Source organism: Mobula hypostoma, chromosome 5 (genome assembly GCF_963921235.1).
Source record: "Mobula hypostoma chromosome 5, sMobHyp1.1, whole genome shotgun sequence".
NCBI lineage: Eukaryota > Metazoa > Chordata > Chondrichthyes > Myliobatiformes > Myliobatidae > Mobula > Mobula hypostoma.
The window spans coordinates 120,482,772-120,500,663 of record NC_086101.1 but is presented as its reverse complement, the minus strand read 5'-3'; the positions used below and the strand labels follow the sequence as shown (position 1 = coordinate 120,500,663).

General features: G+C 41.1%; 1 pseudogene; it reads left to right on the top strand.

The window, feature by feature from the left end:
• The window catches only part of LOC134347336 (zinc finger protein 585A-like), a 105,917-nt pseudogene that overhangs the window by 23,980 nt on the left and 64,045 nt on the right, over positions 1-17,892 (top strand).

The following is a 17,892-nucleotide window of genomic DNA, read 5'->3' as shown; positions in this document are numbered from 1 at the left end:
AGAGGAAGGGAAGCCCCTTTCTTTAAAAAAGGAGGACATCTCCTTCGTCCTGGAATGAAAAGCCTCATCCTGAGAGCAGATGCGGTGGAGACAGAGGAATTGCGAGAAGGGGATGGCATTTTTGCAAGAGACACGGTGGGAAGAGGAATAGTCCAGGTAGCTGTGAGAGTCCGTAGGCTTATAGTAGACATCAGTAGATAAGCTGTCTCCAGAGATAGAGACAGAGAGATCAAGAAAGGGGAGAGAGGTGTCGGAAATGGACCAGGTGAACCTGAGGGCAGGGTGAAAGTTGGAGGCAAAGTTAATGAAGTCAACGAGCTCAGCATGTGTGCAGGAAGCAGCGTCAATGCAGTCGTCGATGTAGCGAAGGAAAAGTGGGGGACAGATGCATGGATTGTTCCACAAAGCTAACAAAAAGGTAGGCATAGCTGGGACCCATACGGGTGCCCATTGCTACACCTTTAGTTTGGAGGAAGTGGGAAGAGCCAAAGGAGAAACTATTAAGAGTAAGGACTAATTCCGCTAGACAGAGCAGAGTGGTGGTAGAGGGGAACTGGTTAGGTCTGGAATCCAAAAAGAAGCGGAGAGCTTTGAGACCTTCCTGGTGGGGGATGGAGGTATATAGGGACTGGACATCCATGGTGAAAATAAAGCCGTGGGGGCCAGGGAACTTAAAATCATCGAAAAAATTCAGAGCGTGAGAAGTGTCATAAACATAGTAAGGGATTGAACAAAGGAGGATAAAACAGTGTCGAGGTATGCAGAAATGAGTTCGGTGGGGCAGGAGCAAGCTGAGACAATGGGTCTACGCAGACAGGCAGGTTTGTGGATCTTGGGTAGGAGGTAGAAACAGGAAGTGCGGGGTGTGGGAACTATAAGGCTGGTAGCAGTGGATGGGAGATTCCCTGAGTGGATAAAGTTGGTGATGGTGTGTAAGACAATGGCCTGGTGCTCCTTAGTGGGGTCATGATGGAGGGGTAAATAAGAGGAGGTATCCGCGAGTTGTCGCTGTGCCTCGGCAAGGTAGAGGTCAGTACACCAGACTACAACAGCATCCCCCCTTATCGGCGGGTTTTATAGTAAGGTTAGGATTAGTGCGGAGGGAGTGGAGAGCAGAGTGTTTGGAAGGAGTGAGGTTGGAATGGAAACAAGGTGTGGTGAAGTCGAGACGGTTGGTGTCCCGTTGGCAGTTAGCAATAAAGGGATCCAGAGCAGGCAGAAGACCAGAGCGGGGTGTCCATGAAGAGGAAGAGGGTTGAAGACGGGAGAAAGGGTCATCGGTGGGGGTGGGAAAGTCCTTGCCGAAGAAGTAGGCTCGGAGATGGAGCCAGTGGAAGAAGAGTTCAGCGTCATTGCGAATGTGGAACTCGCTGAGGTGTGGGCAAGGGGGGACAAAGGTAAGGCCCTTACTGAGGATAGAGCGCTCTGCCTCAGAGAGTGGAAGGGCGGAGGGGATGGTAGAGACCCGGCGCAGATGAGAGCTGGGCACAAAGGGGGGGGGAGGAGGGGGAGGGATGCTGGTAGTGTCAGTGGAGAGGGGAGGGTTGGGGTGATAGTGCTGGAGAGGGATAGGAGCAGACAAATTGGGAAAACAATTGTGGTACAGGGAAATATGATGCTATTAGGCAGGAACCTGGGAGCATAAATTGGAAGCAGATGTTCTCAGGGAAATGCACAGCATAAATGTGGCAAATGTTCCAGGAACATTTGCATGGAGTTCAGCCTAAGTATGTTCCATTGAGGCACAGAAAGGATGATAGGGTTAAAGAATCATGGTGTACAAAAGAATGTAGAAAATCTAGTTGAGAGGAAAAGAAAAGCTTATGAAAAGTTCAAAAAAACTAGGTACTCTTAGATTTCTAGAAAATTACAAGGTTGCTCGCAAGGAGCTTAAGAATGGAATTAGGAGAGCCAGAAGGGGCCATGAGAAGGCCTTGGTGAATAGGATTAAGGAAATCCCCAAGGCATTCTACAAGTATGTAAAGAGCAAGAGGATGAGCCGTGTGAGAATAGGACCAATCAGGAGCATGAGTGGAGATGTGCATGGAGCTAGAGGAGGTAGCGGAGGTACTTAATGAATACTTTGCTTCAATATTCACTAGGAAAGAAGACCTTGGCAATTGTGGGGATGACTTAGAGCAGACTGAGACGCTTGAGCATATGGACATTAAGAAAGAAGATATGCTGGAGCTTTTGAAAAGCATTAAGTTAGATAAGTCACCGGGACCAGATGAAATATGGAATGCACTGCCAGAGGTGGCGGTGGAAGTAGATACAATAGGGTCTTTTAACAGCCTCTTAGAGTTTAGGAAAATAGAGGGCTGTGCACTAGAGAGCTTCTAGGCAATTTCTAGAGTCGGCACATCATCGTGGGCCGAAGAGCCTGTAATGTGCTGTAGATTTCTATGTTCTTTGTTAAATATCAGGCAGGATAGACAAAGAAGAATCAATTGATGTTATGTACTTGGATTTTCAGAAGGCCTTTGATAAGGTGCCACACATGAGGCTGCTTAACAAGCTATGAGCCCATGGTATTACATGCAAGGTTCTAGCATGGATAAAGTAGTAGCTGATTGGAAGAAGGCATTGAGTGAGAATAAAGGGAGCCTTTTCTGGTTGGAGGCTGGTGACTGGTGATGTTGCAGAGCAGTCTGTGTTGGGACCAATTCTTTTTACATTATATGTCAACGATTTGGATGGTTGAATTGATGGCTTTGTTGCAAAGTTTGCTGACAATATGAAGATAAATGTAGGGGCAGGTAGTTTTGAGGAAGTAGAGAGGCTACAGTAGAACTTTTAGAGATTAGCAGAATGCACAAAGAAATAACAGATGCAATACAGTTTTGGGAAGTGTGTGGTCATTCACTTTGGTAGAAAGAATAAAAGGGTTGACTATTTTCTAAATGACAAAAAAAATGCAAAAAAAATACTGAGGAGCAAAGGGATTTTGGAGTCCTTGTGCAAGATTCCCTGAAGATTAATTTGCAGGTTGAGTCGGTGGTGAAGAAGTTAAATGCAATTTTTAAAAAAAATAAGTGCTCAGCAGGGCTGTCATACCTGAAGTGTCTAAACATACTGTTATACTGGCAAAGGATCTCCATCACTGAGACATCACTCTGAGGCATGTACATCAAGAGGTGGGACATTGCAGGTGTAACTGCATGTTGTCCAGTTTATGCCAAGAACAAAGACGATAAGATATCGTTGCAGAATTAGGCCAGATGGCCCACCAAGTCTGCTCTAAAATTTCATTAGCCTTTTTCCAGTGTCCCTTCGTGCCCTGATTAATCAAGAATCTATCAACTTCTGCCTTAAATATACCCAGTGACTTGCCCTCCACAACTGCCTCTGGCAGCGAATTCTGCAGATTCACCACTGTCTGGCTGAAGAAATTCCTCCTCCTCCCTATTCTGAGGCTGTGTCCTTTGGTCTCAGACTCGCCCACCATAGGAAACATCCTCTCCACATCTACTCCATTGAAGCATTCAACATTCGACAGGTTTTAATAAGATCTCCCCTCATTCTTCTGAATTCCAGTGAGTACAGGCCCAGAGCCATCAAACGCTCTCCATATAGAGTCTTTCAGTCCCAGAGTCATTTCTGTGAACCTCCTTTGAACCCTCTCAAATGCCAGCACATCCTTTCTTAGATAACGGGCCGAAAACTACTCACAATACTCCAAATGAGGACTCACCAGCATCTTATAAAGCCTTAGGCATTACATCCTTACTATATATAGATTGATTGTATATTCATAACTTCAACCTATACTCAGGAGAGTCTGCACATATGGTGGCTGACTGGAAATGGTAAAGTAGTGGTGTTTGTTTTGGTGTGGAGGAGTGGGTGAATGGGTGGAGGTGTTGATCAGTCCTACTGCTTAGGGGAAGTAGCTGTTTTGTGGTTTTGTGGTTTGGTAGTCCTGGCGTGGATGCTACATAGTCACTTTCCTGAGGGGGTGAGACAAACAGTCCATGAGCAGTGTAAGTGAAGGTAGATTGTGAAAGTCAAGGTGGTGCTGGATTCCCAGTGAGGGAATTTGCAGAATGACTATGAGATGACTTTATAGAACAACTTGTATTTGTCCCTCAGGAGACTGTGATTTTGATATGATGGAATTCACCATGCAGTTTGAAAGGGGGAAGCTATAATTTGATACATCAGTATTAATGAAGTGAAGCGAACTACAGAAAAATGAGAGAGGAACTCATTAAAGTCGACTGTTTATTCATTTTCTTTTCTTTATTAATCTTTTTATTGATTTAGAAAGAGCATATATACAAACAAGAGGAGAATTATCTCAAATATATATCAATAACAATACAAACAGAAAGTGAAAGACATTATCAAAATCATACATAGTATTAAGCAAATATGTAATATATAATTTTAAAAAAGACAACTAATTCTCCTCTTATCAATTCATAGAAAGAAAAAAAACTATAATTTTTTAAAATGAGAAACCCCACCACACTATAAGAAAAAAGGGGAAAAAGAAGGGGACTAGGCAGTCCATTCCTAAGGATACGACTTTCTGATCAAATCTAAAACTTCAAAAAAATGTAATTGGAAGAGTAATAAATCAAACCAAATGAACATATTGAATAAAAGGTCGCCAGATTTGCTCAAATTTAAAAGCTGTATCAAATGTCCGACTTCTTATTTTCTCTAAACTTAAACAGGACATAATGGAGGAAAGCCAGAAAAAGATAGTAGGTGGATCAGAATCCTTCCACTTCAATAAAATGGCTCTCCTTGCCAATAAAGTTGAAAAGGCTATCATATGTTGAGTGGAAACAGAATATTTCCTGCTTCCGATGGGATAATCCCAAAGATTGCCATAAGTAAATTAGGTTGTAGGTCCAGATCCAAGAATTTTGATAGCGTTTTAAAAACATCTCTCCAAAAATTATCTAGCTTTATACAAGACCAAAACATATGAGTTAAAGTGGCCACCTCAATATTACATCTGTCACAAATAGGATTAATGTTGGAAAAAATATGTGGCTAGTTTATCCTTTGACATACGGGCCCAATGCACTACCTTGAACTGTATCAAGGAATGATGGGCACAAATAGATTAGATTAGATTAGATTATTAGATTAGATTATGAGGACACTCAGTCCTCGTTTATTGTCACTTAGAAATGCATGCATTAAAAAATGATACAATGTTCCTCCAGAAAGATATCACAGAAACACAGGACAAACCAAGACTAAAACTGACAAAACCACATAATTATAACATATAGTTACGACTGTGCAAAGCAATACTGTAATTTGATAAAGAGCAGACCATGGGCACGGTAAAAAAAAGTCTGAAGTTCCAATAGCCCCATCATCTCACGCAGATGGTAGAACCCTCCCTGCCGTGAACCTCCAAGCGCCGCAAGCTTGCCGATGCAGCACCCGACCACAGCGGACTCTGAGCCTGTCCGAAAACTTCGAGCCTCCGACCAGCCCTCTGACACCGAGCACCGAGCACCATCCTCTGCCGAGTGCTTCGACCCTGCCCCGGCCGCTGAGCAACAAGCAAAGCCAAGGACTCAGGGCCTTCCCCTCCGGTGATTCTGGATCACACAGTAGCAGCGGCAGTGAAGCGGGCATTTCAGAAGTTTCACCAGATATTCCTCTGTGCTCTCACGTCTGTCTCCATCAAATCAGGATTGTGCACGGCACCTTACTTGGCAGATAACAGATATCACCACCGGAATGGCCGCTGCGAGCTGCATCGCGCTGCAATTGGAGTATTGTCAACAGCTTTGGGCCGTTTATCTCAGAAAGGATGTTTTGTCATTGGAGAGAACATAAGAATGTAATAAATTGGAGCAGGAGTCGGCCACCTGGCCTGTTGATGGGTTATTAACCAAATGAAAAATTTTACTCCATTGATTATCTGAAAATGACTCTTGAAATTCCAATTCCCAAGCACGTTTAATTTTATCATTAGATATCATTTGTAAATTCAATAACCGTTTATAAATTATAGCTATAAACCCTTTTTGAAGTGGTTTAAGCTGAAAGAGAGCATCTGTCATAATAGGTGGATAAGCAGAAGGGTAATTTGGCAGCAAACCACATAAGAAATTCCTAATTTGTAAATATCTAAAAAAGTGTACAAGGGTCTCGACCCGAAACATTGACTGTACCTCTCCCTAGAGATGCTGCCCGGCCTGCTGCGTTCACCAGCAACTTTGATGTGTGTTGCTTGAATTTCCAGCATCTGCAGAATTCCTTGTGTTTGCATTAGATAAATCATATTTATCCACTAACTGAGAAAAAGACATTAAACAATCCCCTAAAAACAAACCTAAAAAAGTTGTTATTCCCTTGGTTTTCCAAATTAAAAAGGCCATATCCAGAACTGATGGTTTAAAAAAATAATTGAGATGGATATTACTAGAAAGAACAAAATTATTTAACTGGGCAGTCCTGAGAGGATTTTTTTGGTCAATCATCTTGCTTTTCTTTCTGATCAAGTCATGCTTTGTCCTTTCTTCGGATTTAGTTTGCGCCTGTGCATTAGCTTACTTTATAAAATTTTAAAATTAATCTTTAAATATGGATCTTAATAAATTTAATATAATATCTTGGAATTTGAATGGTATGAACCAACCTATTAAGTGCAGAAAGATTTTTAAGAAATTAAAAACACTTCATGCGGGTATCATTTTTGCGCGGGAAACTCATATCCGTAGGCAGGATGAAAATTGTTTTTTTTTAAATTTTGGAAGGGACCCTTATTTCATTCTTTATCAGTAAATAAGAGGGGTATCTATTTTTATTAATTCTCAAATCCCTTTTGTTTATTTTATACTGCTACTGATTTAATTGGAAGATACTTAATTGTTACTGGTCTGTTATGTGGTCAAAAGGTGTGTGTCTATGCACCTAATATAGACAGCCCTGAGGCTATTTTCTGTGGTGCCGAATTTAAATGAATATAAGTTGATTATGGACGGTGACTTTAACTGCTGTCTCAATCCGTCGATTGACAGATCGTCCACCAATCTGTCACTTCCTAATAAAGCTGCGACTTGTATTAATTCTTTTTTATTAGAATACAGTTTGGTGGATATTTGGAGATTTAGACATCCTAAAGAAAAAGATTTTTCTTTTTTTCACATGTATACCATAAATACTCAAGAATTGATTATTTTTTGCTGGACTCGCAATTGGTGCCCCCTGTTGCTGATTGTGCGTATGATGTGATTGCGTTGTCGGATCATGCACCTATGAAACTAACTTTGAAATTTTATGATAATATTCTGAAGTTACCTCAGTGGAGATTTAGTGTTTCATTGCTACAAGATTCAACCTTTGTAAATTTTATTAAAGAGCAAATTTCTCTATTTTTTGAATTAAATACAACTGAGGGAATGTCAAATTTGGTTATTTGGGATACGATGAAATCCTTTCTTAGGGGACAGATAATTTCATACTCAGTAGGTTTAAGAAGGAAAACCACGGCAGAACTTTTAGTGATTACTAATAGGATTAAAGAAATAGATAAAGTTCGTTCAGTAATGCCTAGTGAAGATCTCTTTAAGGAAAGGGTGGAACTCCAAACACAGCATGATTTACTTTTGACTTTTCCCATTGAGCAGCAACTTCTTAAACTTAAAAGTCAATTTTATATACATGGGGACAGGTTAGGCAAATTATTGGCTGGTCAATTAAAAGCAAATATGGCTGGAAAACAGATCCTGAAAATATGAAGACCTGATAGAACTGAAACGGTAGATCCTTATGAAATTAATAAGGTATTTATGGATTTCTACTCTAATCTTTATAAATCTGAATTTTCAGACAATCTACTTTTATGAATAGATTTTTGCAAAAATTGAATATACCTAAAATTTCTATTCAAGATATGAATACATTAGATGCCCCTATTAAATAAGAGGAAATAGCTAGGGCTATATCCTCTTCCCAACCAGGTAAGGCTCTGGGACCGGATGGATATACAGTGGAATTTTATAAGACTTTCACTGAAATACTTACACCTCATTTACGTCAAATTTTCACTGGCTCTATATCCTCTGGGATTCTTCTGAAAACTTTCTATGAAGCATCAATCTCATTAATTCCTAAAAAAGAAAAAGATTTATCTGAATGTGCTTCCTATAGACCAATCTCTCTACTGAATGTGGATTTTAAAATTCTTTCTAAAATCTTGGCTAATAGACTTGAGAGTATTTTACCTAGAGTTATTTCCAATTATCAAACTGGATTTATTAAAAATAGATATTCACATTTTAACATTCAAAGATTATTAAACATTATACATTCTTCTCCATCTAAAGAATCTGAATGTGTTGTTTCTCTTGATGCAGAGAAAGCCTTTGATAGAGTAGAGTTGTCTTACTTATTTGAGGTTTTGGAAAGATTTAATTTTGGTCCTGGATCAAATTGATCTATCATGCCCCTATGGCTGCGGTTATAACTAATAATCAAAAATCTCCTTACTTTAGATTATACAGAGGTACTAGGCAGGGATGTCTTCTTAGCCCTTTATTATTTAACTTGGCTTTAGAACCCCTTGCTATTGCTTTTAGAGATTCTAATACTGTTCAGGGTATTAAGAGAGGGGACAAAGTACACAAGGTTTCGTTATATGCAGATGACCTGTTAGTTTATATTTCAGTTCCTAGGAAATCTATTCCTTCTATGTTATCTATATTTTCTAAATTCAGTAGTTTTTCTGGATATAAATTAAATTTACATAAAAGTGAGTTATTTCCCATTAATAATTACTCAGATCAAAGTCATCAAGTACCTTTTAGTATTGCTAAAAATTACTTTACTTATCTTGGTATTAAAATTACTAAAAAATTTTAAGGACCTCTATAAATATAATTTTCTCCCATTAATTGATTACATCCAACAAATACTTTCTAAATGGTCACCTATGACATTATCATTAATAGGTCGAATTGATGGTATTAAAATGATAGTTCTACCAAAATTCTTATATATATTTCAGGCAGTTCCTTCCTTTGTTCCTAAAATGTTTTTTGACAGAATAGACTCTATAATCTTATCTTATATTTGGAATAATAAAAATCCTAGATTAAGTAAACCCTTATTGCAGAAATTAAAGAAGGATGGTGGTATGGCTTTGCCAAATTTTGGAATGTATTATTGGGCAATTAATATTTGATACGTTACTTTTTGGATTCATTATTCAGACATACATGAATGTCCTTCATGGTTGGATTTGGAGGAAAACTTGGTGATGGGGTTCTCTTTAGCCTCTTTACTGGGAGCTCCTCTTCCCTTTTTGTTTTCTAAGATTAGTAGACAAGATTTTAATCCCATTGTTAACATACATTAAGAATTTGGTTTCAGTTTTGTATTAATTTTCATGCATACTGCCTGAACTGCTGAGTTCTCTGATAAATTTGTCTGTATTGCTTTGGATTTCCAGCATCTGTGGACTTTCTCGTATTAAGCTTTAGCATCAAAAGAAGATTGGCTGACTGGCAGGAGGCAAAGACTGGAAATAAAGGGAGCCTTTTCTGGTTGGCTGCTGATGACTAGTGGTGTTTCACAGGGGTCTGTGCTGGGACTGCTTCTTTTCATATTATATGTCAATGATTTGGATGATAGAATTGATGATGTTGTGGACAGATTTGCAGACAGTACAAAGTTAGGTGGAGGGGCAGGTAATTTTGAGGAAGCAGTGAGTCAGCAGAAAGACTTGGACAGATTGGCAGAATGGACAACTAAGTGACAGATGGAATATAGTGCAGGGAAGTGTATGATCATGTACTTTGGTAGAAGAAGTAAAGGCATTGACTATTTGTAAATGGGGAGAGAATTCAGAAATCTGAGGTGTAAAGGGACTTGGGAGAAATTGCAACTGTCCTAGCAGCAATATTTAAAACATCATTAGTCACGGGTGAGGTACTGGAGGATTAATGGATAGCTACTGTTGTTCCGTTGTTTAAGAAAGGCTGTAAAAATAAACCAGGAAATTAAAGGCCGGTGAGCCTGACAGCAGTATGGGAAAGTTACTGGAAGGTATTCTAAGCGATTGGATATATGAGTATTTGGGTAGACAGGGACTGATTAGGGAGAGGCAACATGGCTTTGTGCATGGTAAGTTATGTCTAACCAATCTTATAGAATTTTTTGAGAATGTTTGCAGGAAAATTGATGAAGACAAGGCAGTGCATGTTGACTACATGGACATTGGCAAGGCCTTTGACAAGGTCCCAGATGGGAGGTTGGTCAAGCAGCTTCAGTCACTTGGCATTCAGGATGATGTTGTTACCAGGTTCGGATATGGCCCAAGTGCGGAGTGAGAGACACTGAAGCAAGTCAATAGTTCACCAACTTTATTGCAAACAGTGTTTAAGGGAAAATAAACAATAAACGCTAGGCCAAATAGGGCTGTCAACTAAAACTCTCAAATAGGAACCTAACCCTATACTGCGGCTGAAAAGAAAATCTAAACATTAAATGAATACCGCTAGCTTTCGAGGTCAGTTTACTCAAAGGTCCAATTTCTGAGGGAAAATGCCGAAAGCAAAACAGACAGCAAAGCGTTGCTGTTCTCAAGTCTCAACAAGCACTATGACAACAAGTATGGAGTTAATTAAATACTTAGCTGACGCATACAAATTCACAAGTACAATTGCCGTATCTACCTCACTGCCGAATCCGTGGTTGTGACAGATGTAGTAAATCGGATTAGACAGTGGCTTCACATTAGAAACCAGCAATTTGTTGTAGGTGGTTGCCTCTCTGACTGGATGCCTATGACTAGTGGTGAGCTGCAGGGATTGGTACTGAGTTCATTATTTTTGTCATCTGTATCAACAATCTGGATGATAAACGGTAAACGTGGTAAACGGAATTCTGCAAACCTGCAGAAACACCAGTGAGTTCACACTGGGGAGAGGCCATTCATCTATTCCAAGTGTGGGAAAGGTGTTATTAGTATCCTGAGAGCTACTGAAACATCAGCCAGTTCATGCAGGGGAGTAGCCGTACACCTTTTCTGAGTGTGGGAAGGGTTTCATTCAGTTAACCCACCTTGTGAGGCCCCAGCAAATTCACAGCTAGTAGAAGCCACACTTCTGTCCAGAGTGAGCAAAGAGATTTACTCTATCATCCCATCTGCTGAAACACCAGCAACGTCATATCAGAGAGGAAGTTCAAGTGAGCTGCATGTTAAAATGTTTACCATCATGGTGACTGAATCCAGTTGCAAGTTCCCAACTTACTATCAATGTCGGATTCTCCAGATATTGTGGCTGCTTATCACACTCAGGACTGAAGCCTGGTCACTGAGGATTGGAGGGTTTGTTCTGCTGATGCTAGCCTTTAATTGTGTGGTACCCATCGGTTCAAGCAGGCTTCAGTAATACCGGTGCCCAAGAAGAGTGTGGTAACCTGCATCAATGACTATCACCCACTGGCACTTACACCCACAGTGATGAAGTGTTATGAGAGACTGATACTGAAGCTTATCAGCTCCTGTCTGAGTGGTGACTTGGATCCACTCTAATTTGCCCACCAAAACAACAGGTCTACAGTGGATTCCATCTCATTGGCTTTTCACACACCCTGGAACATCTGGACAGTAAAGATGCATACATCAGGATGCTCTTTATCGATTACAGCTCAGCATTTAACACCATCAACCCCTCAAAACTAATCAGTAAACTCCAAGACCTGGGCCTCAATACTCCCTTGTGTAACTGGATCCTGAATTTCATCACTTGCAGACCCCAGTCCATTCAGATTGGCAATATCTCCTCCGTGATCTCCATCAGCACAGCCTCACCAAATGGATGTGAGCTTAGCCCCCTGCTCTACTCCCTTTATACCTATGACTGAGTGGTTAAGCACAGCTTCAACACCATATTCAAGTTTGCTGATGACATCACTGTTGTGGGCTGTATTAAAGGTGGTGATGAATCAGCACACAGGAGGGAGATTGAAAATTTTGCTGAGGGATGTCATAGCAACAACCTCTCACTCAATGTCAATAAGACCAAGAAACTGACTTCAGGAGAGGGAAACCAGAGGTCCATAAGCCAGTACACATCAGAGGATCAGAGATGGAGAGGGTCAGTACCTTGAAATTCCTAGCCGTCACTCTCCCAAAGGACCTGCCCTGAACCCATCATATAAATGTAGTTGCAAAGTAAGCACAACAGCGCTTCTACTTCCTTAGGATTCTGCAGAGATTTGGCATGACATCAAAATCTTTGAAAAACTTCTATAGATGTGTGGTGGAAGGTGTGCTAACTGGCTACATTACAGTCTGGTATGGGAACACCACACCTTTGAGTGGAAAATCCTACAAAAGGTAATGGATCTGGCCCAGTAGATCATGGGTAAAGCCCTCCCAACCGCTGAGCACATCTACACAAAATATTCTCGTAGGAAAGCAGCATCCATTATCAAGATCATCACCAGGCTCTTTTCTCGCTGTTGCCATCAGGCAGAAGGTACAAATGGGACTTGCACCACCAGCTTCAGGAATAGTTACTATCCCTCAACCATCATGCTCTTGAACAAAATGGAATAACTACACTGGTGTTTCCATAACCAATTGTCTCACTTTAAGTACTCTTTATCTTGTAATTTCATGCTGATTATTTATTCCTATTTATTTATATTTGTGTTTGCACTGATTGTTGTTCATTGATCCTGTTTAGTCACTGTTCTATAGATTTGCAAAGTATGCTCGCAGAAAAAGAATCTGAGGGTTATATCTGGTGACACATATGTACTCTGATAAAACATTTTGCTTTGATATTAGGCTAGTGTTTAATATTGTAGATCTGTGAGAAGTAAATCAGTTCCATTTGAAATCCTGTGTCTCAGGTGCTTACTGTCTGTCACATGCCCATTGTACAGTAGAGAGGACACTCAGTCCAGCTGGTCCCTGCCTGTCTTTCTGTTCCATATCAGTACCTTTAAATCCACCTTTGTTGTTCATCTCATGACAGCTTGCAACTGGTCACCACTGTGGGTGAAGAGGTTTCCCTGGAATTTTCTGCAGACTGAAGAAGATGATGGGCTCACTGTGGTTTTGTCCCTGACGTGCCTAATTCTTCAGGGCTCTGGGCCAACGAAGAATGTCACGGGCGGTTAAACCTCTGTGCTCTTTTCAACATTTTGGTTCATTTTCACTGATTTCAAAGGATTGTGCCTTATGCAGCTGAGCTCAATTGTTGCAATGGACACTAAAGTCTACTATTGTCTGACAGCAGAATGGTGGGTAAATCTTCAATGGATCAGGGTCAGAAACCAAAGGGAGTCCCAGCAAATGCCAAGGAAGGAGAAAGAGGGAATCAGAGCAGGAATATGTAGCTATCAATGAAAGATCAGCAACAGTTGAAATGTTTATTTCTGCAAAATGCTGGAGGAACTCAGTGGTTCAAGCAGCATCTATGGAGAGGAATAAGCAGTTGACATTTGGAGCTGAGACCCCTCACCATGCCTCGGCAGATAATTCCTCTGCTTCAATGCTGCCTGTCCTGCTTAGATGCTGCCTGAACTTTCTGAGTGTGGCTCTAATTTTCAGTATCTGCAGAATCTCGTGTGTTTTCTATTTGTATCTGTAAGTGGGTTCGACTTTGACATTTGACACACTGAATACCTGGTGATATTGAGTTAAAGTCCCCTCAGAGTGTTCTACATAAAAACATTGACTGGTTTTGAGCCATGTGACATAGGGTAACCGCAGTTTGCAGACATGTATAGAGACACCTCAGTTACCCAGACACCTCGGCGCTTCAGAATTCGCCGCCGCTGATCAGACGATCAAATGCGCAGGCGTGAGGGTCGCAGATCTTTCTGGAAATCGCGCATGCGCTGAGTGAACAAGACCCTCAGGAGGATCAGCAGCAGGTATGATCCGGGTTCCGGGCGGGGATTTCGTCGGCGTTGGCGTCCACACCGCGACTGAGGGACAATTCCTGAGAGCTTTGAACACACTGTGGTCCTGCACCCCAAGATAGTCCCGATCCTTTTCCGTTCTCTCAGCCGCACGATCCGTATCCGGGACTCCGGCAGCTTTCAGCTGATGAGCGAAAGTGATGGCGTTTGTACGGCGCATGCGCATTGCTGGGAGCGTGTCTGATAGACCCAGATCTTGCTCGTGGGGGCTTCTGGGTAAAGAAGCAGCCGTGGGTGACACGAGCAGTTCTTTCCCCACTAGTCCGTGTCCGTTTGGAAGTGTAGACGGAGCGGATGGTTCTCTCAGGCACTGTCGAGCTCCAGCTCTGTAAATCCAAGGATTAGGAACTGTAAACTAAAATATAGTTCTGAGTTAATTTCAAATGAAGTGTCTACCTTCCAGTGAATGAAAATATCAATGACACCTGGGGGGGGGGGAGAAAACAAAATCCTTCCTTCCTTCCTTCAGAGTCAGAAAAAATACAGCAAACTACCAGACTCTTCGGCCCTTCTAGTCCGTGAGAATCACTTAAACTCTCATCGACCTGCACAGGGACCAAAGCTCTCCATATCCTTACTACCTATGTAGTTATCCAAACTTCTGTCAAATATTGATATAGACTCTGTGTCCATCTCCTGAGTAAATACAGATGCAAAAAATATGATTTAAGATTTCCCCCATCTCTTTTGGTTTCACACGTGGATTGCTATTCTGAATTTCCAGAGAACCAATTTCGTCCTTTGCAATCATTTTGCTAGTAACATATCTGCAGAATTCTCTTTCATCTTGTCTTCCAGGGCAACCCCACGACTTCTTTTAGCCCTCCTGATTTCTTTCTTAAGTGTTCTCTTGCACTTATTATCCTCAGTAAGCACCTCATTTGTGCTTCCCAGCAATGAACCTCCTTTTTGTTGCCAGAAACAACCTGTCCCAATCCAAACCTGCCATCTCCGTTCTCATACCATCCAAAATGGCCTTTCTCCAATTTAGAATCTCAACCTGCCGACCAGACCTATCTTTTTGCATAATTACTATGAAACTAATGACATTATGATCACTAGATGAAAAGTACTCACCTACACAAATTTCTGCCACTTATCCTGTCTCATTCCCTAATAACAGATCCAGTATCACACACTCTGTCATTGAAGATTCAATGTACTGATTAATAAAGCTTACCTGAACACATCTGACAATCTCTGTCCCATTTACTCCATTTACATTATGGAAGTCCCAGTAAATATGTGGAAAGTTGACATCACCGACGATAACCATCTTATGTTCCTTGCTACAGTCTGCAATCTCTCTGCAAATTTGTTCCTCTAAATCCCTCGGACTGTTGTATGATCTGTAATATAGCCCCATGTCATACTTGCTTATTTCTCAGTTCCACCCATAATCCCTCACTCGTGGAGTTCTCCAATCTGTCCTGACTGAACACTACCATGTCAGTTTCCCTGACTAGCAACGCCATCCCTCCCACTCTTATCAGGTTTAAAACAACAGAACTCTGGGACATTAAGCTGCCAGTCCTGCCTCTCCTGCAACCAAGACTCACTATTATTTTAATAGCAAAAGGATAGTGAGGGATAAAATTGGTCCCTAAGAGAATCAGAGTGGATGGCTATGTGTGGAGCCAAAAGAGATGGGGGAGATTTTGAACAATTTCTTTTCTTCGGTATTCACTAAGGAGAAGGATATTGAATTGTGTAAGATAAAGGAAACAAGAAGGGTAGTTATGTAAAGTATGATGATTAAAGAAGAGGAAGTACTGGCGCTTTTAAGGAATATAAGAGTGGGTAAGTCTCCGGATCCGGACAGGATATTCCCTAGGGCCTTGAGGGAAGTTAGTCTGGAAATAGCAGGGGCTTGACAGAAATATTTCAAATGTCATTAGAAACAGGAATAGTGCCAGAGGATTGGCGTATTGCTCATGTTGTTCCATTGTTTAAAAAGGTTTCTAAGAGTAAACTTAGCAATTATCGGCCTGTGAGTTTGACGTCAGTGGTGGGTAAATTGATGGAAAGTATTCTTAGAGATGATATATATAATTATCTGGATAGACAGGATCTGATTAGGAACAGTCAACATGGATTTGTGCATGGGAAGTCATGTTTGACAAATCTTATTGAATTTTTTGAAGAGGTTACTAGGAAAGTGGACGGTAAAGCAGTGGACTTCAGTAAGGCCTTTGACAAAGTTCCACATGGAAGGTTAGTTCGGAAGGTTCAATCGTTAGGCATTAATATCGAAGTAGTAAAATGGATTCAGCAGTGGCGGAATGGGAGACGCCAGAGAGTAGTGGTGGATAACTTTGTGTCAGATTGGAGGACGGTGTCTAGTGGTATGCCTCAGGGATCTGTACTGGGTCCAATGTTGTTCGTCATATATATTAATGATCTGGATGATGGGGTTGTAAATTGGATGAGTAAGTATGCAGATGATACTAAGATAGGTGGAGTTGTGGATAATGAAGTAGGTTTTCAAAGCTCGCAGGGAGATTTAGACTACTTAGAAGAGTGGGCTGAAAGATGGCAGATGGAGTTTAATGCTGGTAAATGTGAAAATACATTTTGGTAGGACTAATCAAAATAGGACATACATGGTAAATAGTAGGGCATTGAAGAATGCAGTAGAACAGAGGGATCTAGGAATAATGGTGCATAGTTCCCTGAAGGTGGAATCTCATGTGGATAGGGTGGTGAAGAAAGCTTTTGGTATGCTGGCCTTTATAAATCAGAGCATTGAGTATAGGAGTTGGGATGTAATGTTGAAATTGTACAAGGCATTGGTGAGGCCAAATTTGGAGTATTGTGTACAGTTCTGGTCACCAAATTATAGGAAAGATGTCAATAAAATTGAGAGAGTACAGAGGAGATTTACTAAAATATTGCCTGGGTTTCATCTCCTAAGTTACAGAGAAAGGTTGAACAAGTTAGGTCTTTTTTCTTTGAAGCATAGAAGGTTGAGGTACTTGACAGAGGTATTTAAAATTATGAAGGGGATAGATAGAGTTGACGTAGATAGGCTTTTTCCATTGAGAATGGGGGAGATTCAAACAAGAGGACATGAGTTGAGAGTTAAAGGGCAAAAGTTTAGGGGTAGCATGAGGGGGAACTTCTTTGCTCAGAGAGTGGTAGCTGTGTGGAACGAGCTTCCAGCAGAAGTGGTTGAGGCAGGTTCGATGTTGTCATTTAAAGTTAAATTGGATAGGTATATGGACAGGAAAGGAATGGAGGATTATGGGCTGAGTGCAGGTCAGTGGGAATAGGTGAGAGTAAGAGTTTGACACAGACTAGAAGGGTCGAGATGGCCTGTTTCCGTGCTGTAATTGTTATATGGTTATACTGACTACAACATCATAATTCTCAGTGTTGGACCATGCCTGAGCTCATCTACTTTTCCAATGATACTTCTTACACCTCTCAGGATATTAGTCACACCATGCTCAACCTTTTCGTTCCTGACTTGTCTGAGGTGTTAACAACATCTGTCTCCACAAGCTCTCCACTAACTGTTCTGACACTCTGGTTCCCATCCCCCTGCAATGCTAATTTAGACCCCACTGTCCAGCATTAGCAAATCTTCCCACTAGGATATTACTCCCCTTTCCATTCAAGTGCAATTCATCTCTTTTGTGCAGGTCCTGCCTTCCCTGAAAGAGAGCCCTATGATCCAAAAATCTTATGCTGTTCCTCCTACACCAACTCCTTAGCTATAATTTTCTCTAGTTCTGGCCTCACTAGCATGTGGCATGGCCAGCAATCCTGAGATCAGAATCATGGAGTCTTGATGATTGTACATTCTAGTTTGGCGACAATGAAGTATAAAATATAACTGAGCATTAACTCTCTGAACTCACTTTGCAAAACTTCATTATTCTTCCTACCTATGTCATTACATGGACCACGACCTCTGGGTGTTCACCCTTTTACTTAAGAATGCTAAGGACTCAGTGCAAGGTGTCC